At 36.7% G+C, this 6,448-nt stretch overlaps 1 non-coding gene across 1 annotated transcript; it reads right to left on the bottom strand.

Annotated features, from left to right (window-relative positions):
* Nucleotides 1–6,150: 6,150 nt before the first annotated feature.
* TRNAS-GGA (transfer RNA serine (anticodon GGA)) lies at nt 6,151–6,224 on the bottom strand. Its single transcript has one exon. It is a non-coding gene; the product is annotated as a tRNA-Ser (tRNA).
* Nucleotides 6,225–6,448: the final 224 nt, after the last annotated feature.

The raw sequence follows: 6,448 nt of genomic DNA, 5'->3' as shown, positions 1-6,448 counted from the left end.
TCTGTTCACTGATAAAATCTTACTAAGCAAAGTTGAATACTTATCACCATAGGTGTACGCAGAATTTCCTCGGGGGGGGGGGGGGTTGGTTCAATTTTTCTTTCTTCTCAAGAGGTTTTTACGTTTTTTCCGGCAAAATAACACTCGGCATGAGGGGGTTTAGAATCCCAACTCCCCTTCCTACGCCAATGCTTATCACCTTGAATTTTATTTTTAGATTCCCCTCCATAACATATATATTTGGTGGGATTTCATAACTCTCTGAATACTTGGAATTTCAGCAGCTCTCAAAAGTGACACCAACAAAGAATCTACTCTTTCTAAATGAAAAAAAAAATTGGGGAAAAAGAAATATAATATATATATATATATATACAGCTGCATTTTACATTGAGATTATACTAAAAAGATGTACGTTCTATATAAAATACCAAAAAAAAATTGAGAAAAGAAATATATACAACGGTTTTTTTTTTATTTAACAAAAGAAACGTACGTAGACAAAAAAATGGAGAGAACTGGTCACCAAGGTGTACATGATTGTCACATACTATCATTTGACCATGTATATTCAAATATACGCGGAACCACAGAGGGTTACTCAACCCATAAAATAGGCAAGTTTTGCTAATCCTTAGCATCAGTTTGGTGACAACTAGACAATTTTTCATATTATTCTCGAGGAAAAAGCATCAGCCCAGACATGGACAGAGACATGGCCCAGACATGAAATAGACACTTTTGTGTCTATTTCTTACTTTACTGACCCTAAATTTTGGCCAGAAAAATTTATTACCCTGTCCGAACCAGCATTTAAACCCAGAAAAGACGCTGTATCGGCCAGAGATTACTCGATTGCTACATGGCCCATTACCAATTCACATATATTTTTCAATTTCCAATCCAACCAGTTTTGACGCTTTAAAACTTGTCAACGACCAGACACCGACTGCACGAGTAGTTTCTGTTGAGAACTTCAGGGGTGAGAGAGAGAGGATATATCGTTTCCATTCTTGTGAATATTAAAGTATTTGCTATAAATCATTGACCTGTTATTTCGGTTATTATCAGTAAGAATTTTCAAGAAAAATTCGCTTCCACCATATATTCATTCGCAAGAGTAGTTGCGTACTATAACAATGGTTTTGGTTTCATCTGTGCCAGAAAAAGAAAAGGAACATACGAGTATTGAGAGTTTTTTTCATATGACAATGATCCGAATTTTCTTTTCTTTTAGCTGAATGATAATGACAATAGCAAGTGACAATGGAATGTCACCTTTCTTGGAGGTAGAGAGAGGTCGTCTAGACACAAAAACAATATCCAATGAAACAATGACAGATTTCAGCTTCTGTCTCTGTCGTATATTTATTTTCAAGTGTTTCGGTTGTACATCACACCATTGATATTTATGCCACTTTACGCAATGGAAAGTTTTCCCTAAAAAAGCTGAATCGGCGCGATTCTTGGAAATGTCTTCAACAATGCACTGCTCCCACGGATCATAATCTCTGTGTGTGTGATTGTTCTTGGTCACGTTCGGAGATTCCATTGATTTTACATTAATCGTAGTAATTTGTCCAATTGGTAAAAAACAAAATTCTAGCCGAATGAGAGAAGTTTTTGCTAATTGGGCATAGATGAATTTTCACTGATTATTTAGCCAACTGTTATTTTACTTGCCAAATGAAATATTTCATTGCAAATTGGCACAATGTCCATTGGAAGCAGAAATATTGTTCTTGATAAACATTTCAGCAGGGCGTCACCAGAAAAATATCTGCACAAAATTCCTTCTCATTTATTTTTTAATAATATGATCTAACAGTGTACAGTACACGCCACTTGATTAGAATCACGGATAATGGTATCATTTGGGTATTGTTATCACTTTCGTAAAGTACGGAACTGAACAGTATCATGACATTGTAACAAAAAAAACATTTATACTCGCAGTTGTCAGCATTTCAGTTTATATTATCCATTGTTTTCGTCGAAAGTTTTTCTTTTCGTATATTTTGAAGCTAAGTAACTACACTCGTTCTTGCCCTATAAGTTATCGTTATCAACCAACAAGACTATGTAAGAGGTCAAAAGGTGCCTCCTCTCTTGCTGACAAAAATTTCCGTACAGTTTACAATGTCCTAATCAGGCTGTAATAGCCGCTATAATTCCATGTACGCGTAGTGCTGCTTCTGCTATGTTTTTTTACAGTGTGGGAGCAAGGTATCAAAACAATCCCTTTCTTCAGTTCTTGGTCAGTTTCATTTCCTCGGCCGAAATACTTTCTCAAGGGATGTATGGAACGTACCGTATACATTAGAAAAAAGTATAATTCGTTATACACATTACAGTTTCATTCTAACTAATCACAATGGCTGAATGATAGAGGGGGAAAAATTCAGCATATTTCAGCTTGTAACGGGGGATAATTCTGTTTTATATGAGAAAAATAATCAAAAAATAACCGGCACGATTTTACATTTTTAAAACCAGTAATGTGGGAAAGAAAAACGGAGGTATCCCGTTTTTATAAGTAACGTTTGGTAGAACGGGACAAATGGTGATCGTATTTACAATCGGGTTTCAATTTTTTTCGGATATAGATAGCAATCGATTATTACTATCAGAATCATCGGTAATTAAGAAAGCTAAAGCTGTGCAAACAAGAGTTTTTTTCCTTGTTCTTTTCTTCAAAAAATCACTTAGCACTGAAAGAAAAAAAAATTACACGTTTTGTCAAAAAAAAAGTAGATTTTGGGAAAACAAATTTTCCAATAGATCACGTTTAAACTAACCGTTTTACAAATCTGGTTATAAATCTGCCAATGTACGACGATTAATTTATTATGTAATAACAAGTTTTTAGCATCACTCTACACGAAGAGGAAAAAGCACTAATCGTGAATGAAAATAACTGAATTTAGCTTCTAACTGGGTTAAATATTTCAGTTCATTTTCAATTAGCGGCAACCCGCTAATGCATGGGGAAATTTTTTTTCTTTGGGTGTTTTGCGCGTAATTGACCATTCCAAAAATGACAAGTCGCCAAAATTTCAAAACGTTATAACTCCCTTAGTATTCGTCCGATATTAAATTAGAAAACATTTTTCTGTGTCAGTTTTTCACTAAGAATCACGTGTGTGATTATTGGGTGGTCGATTGTATCCACCCCTCCTTCCAGTACACACTATTCTGGAAATGTAAAAACACACGCAAATTCCAACAGACTCACTCCTTCGTGGTAAGACGGTTGTAATTTGCCCTTATGATGATAAAACAAAGATTAAGTAACTGCGTGAGTTACACACCTACGTTCATAGGCGTACGCAGAATTTACTCGAACGGGGGGGGGGGGTTTCCGATTTTTTCCTTCTGAGGGGGGGGTTTCCCGTTTTTTCCTGCAAAATAACACTATAATCTTGGCTCAAGGGGGGGGGGGTTCTTTGCGTACGCCAATGCCTACGTTGGATGTTTATTGCATGTTTTCAAGCGAAAAACACACACACACACACACACACATACAACTAAGAATATATCATTTTGCAAGTGTCTGAACATTTTTTCTTCTAATCTTTGACAATCAAAGATGGCTTGATCTTGTTCAACAAACAATGATGCATGAAAACTTTAGAGCTTCGTAATTCAATACCATGCATAGTTATGATATTCAAAAGAAACAACAAATTCTGAGCACGTATTATCGTTGCTATTACACGTACTTGGTTGTTTTTTGCTGTTATCTACCGTTCACGTCATTGTGAGTTGCGTCATTATAAATATTCGATGTATCATTCACCGCTTAGTGAATCATAATTAGATTTCGTTAATCCCACTCTCACTAAAATCTTATGCAAAATCAAAGTCACTGGTTTTCTCGAATATTTGAATTCCATTCTCATATGAGAGTTTTTTATTTTCTTATTCTGAGAAGGAGGTGGCTCATAACATTCATTTGAATAATTTGACAGATTTTCGTTTGTTTTTTTTCCTCGAGGAATATCAATTGAGTTCCGATGTATGTTTTGTCTATGTAATATGGGATTTTTTTCATTTATTATTATTATTATTATTTGCTATTTTCTCTTTACCTTTTCACAACATAATTATTAAACACATTTCTTTTCAAATGACATCATAAAACTCCTTCATAGCTTCCGGTAAAAAGTGATTAAACGAGATGGATACGGAAATGCACTTTGAAGATAACACCGGGTGAGAGTCGAAAGATCGGTAAAATTTTCAAAACTAATTAAAAGGAATTATATATATATAATTGAAAAGAACACATATAATGATGAAAAATTGCGATTTTCACGAATAAGATAAGAAAGTGACAGAAGTTTTTTTAATGAGTTAGTTACAAAAGTAAGTGATAGATATAACGCTGACATGCAAGTCAGATATCAGTCAGTAGGCTGTACATGAGAATTTTCACCGATCCCCGTTAAAAAGTCTCGCCACAGAGAACAATAGACCTACAACGATACAAATATTCAATCATTACACTTCACAAGTATTGTTAACTTGTCCGTTATATAACGTTATATCCCGTATTATAACGGGAACCGACTGTATTGCATGTCGGCATCATCTATTGGTGACTAATTTTTTCTCATTCAAGAAAAAAAAAGATTTCCCTCTGATCCCATTCGTGCAAATAGCTGATTTTTATTATCATTTTTGTACCTTTTTGATTAACATGTTCACTGCGGGGCCTAAATTGCTTGTCGAGTCCGTGGGGGCCCTTTTTTTTTTTTAGATTAAAACTAGTTTTGTACATGGCGTGGCGTCATTAACAGTGAACGTGTTAATTTTCAAATTTCCACCGAACCGTTTATTCACCCTCCACTCGAATTCATCCCAGCGATAGAATTATTGCTGCCGCCATCTATCGGCGCAATTGTACACTTTTAGTTTCGATTTCCCAAAATCTTTCGTTAGCAAATTATTTTCGATTCAATTTCCTTCGTTCACCGTATAAAACAATTTTTTTATAAAAAAAACTTTATCACTGGTATTTTGAAAATTATACCCGTCATCTTCCGCAGTCTATAGCAGAAGGCCTCCGCGCGAAGCTCATGACGTCACTGAAGAAGTTATTTCACCTGTAGCCATCAGGCCGACGCATGCGATATCTTTACCTTTTTTACAATATATCCAATGATTATAGGTGAAATGGACTTCTTCAGTGACGTCACGCGCTTCTGCTATAGATGGTGTTAGTGGTGGTCGGCTGAATTTGGTTTTCTGCAGTTCCCAATTTCGAGACGCAAATGCGAGCCGATGTCCCCGTTAAAAAGTCTCGGCACAGAGAGCAACAGGTTTACAACGGTAAATTATCCAATCATTACACTTCACTCATAGTTGAAAAATTAATGGCAGATAGCAGCAGTACAAATAACAAGCATTACACAGAAACAAACTTCACGCGCTAGATTCACAACACGTACAAGAACATTCCGGCATGTGTATGAGGTGCATGTACGGTTAAGTATGTAGTAGTGTGTTTAAGTGTTGGCCAATTTTAAGGAGAATGTCAGTTTGAAAACTAAAAAGCATTTATATGTATATGATTACTGTTTCCAACAAAAGGTGTCCTATTTTTCGGGTTTGGTGGTGCTCATTGAAAGATAAAAAAAATGTTTGGCCAACACAATTAGGTGTAACAAAAAGTATTCTGGGAACATTCAAAACATAAACGGAAGCTGATGACTTTGAAGCCATGCTTACCCGTCTAAGTCAAGAGCCACGTGAGTTTTGAGTTCTTTCTTTCTCTCTGTACTTAAAAACGGCTTGTTAGGCCACAGTTTTAGCTGTATTACGAAAAAAGTAGCTCCCGAGTAGTAGGTTGACTGAACACCCCTTATTTGCAGAAGATAAAATGCAATCTCTCAAATCCTCGTTCTACAGAGCATTCTCAACATTTGCAATTAAATTATGAAGCACCTAGCATGTGATCGTTTTTGTCGCACCACACTCATTTTCTGCATACGAGGGTTAATTAGACCGAGACCTTAATTTATTGTTGATTCCGAACACGGCAGTCTATTTTATATTCGACAAGGATGACGTCACTCTCCGCTATCATACGAAGGTTTTAACAACTGGATGTGCGAAGATATATTTTGGAAAGAGAGAAAATTCAACTGCCCCTGCGGGGAATCGAACCCACGTCCTTTCACTTTCCGGGTGAACGTCCTAGACCACTGGACTACAGAGGCACCGAATCTCTCAATCTTTCCTTGGAGCTCGTGTACACTGAAAGAGACCGTACATGGACGGCCGGACCAGACTCACCTGCCACCAGATGGCGAAGTCGCCATCTGGTGGCAGCATCAGCAGTTGTGAGCTTGGCCTGAGTCTGGTCCGGCCGTCCATGTACGGTCCCTTTCAGTGTACACGAGCTCCAAGGAAAGATTGAGAGGTTCGGTGCCTCTGTAGTCTA

The sequence above is a fragment of the Pholcus phalangioides genome, unplaced genomic scaffold, assembly GCF_987345545.1.
Source record: "Pholcus phalangioides strain wild (caught in Gottingen) unplaced genomic scaffold, Ppha-v1.0 ptg000001l_1, whole genome shotgun sequence".
Lineage (NCBI taxonomy): Eukaryota > Metazoa > Arthropoda > Arachnida > Araneae > Pholcidae > Pholcus > Pholcus phalangioides.
This window is presented reverse-complemented; position numbering and strand designations above follow the sequence as displayed.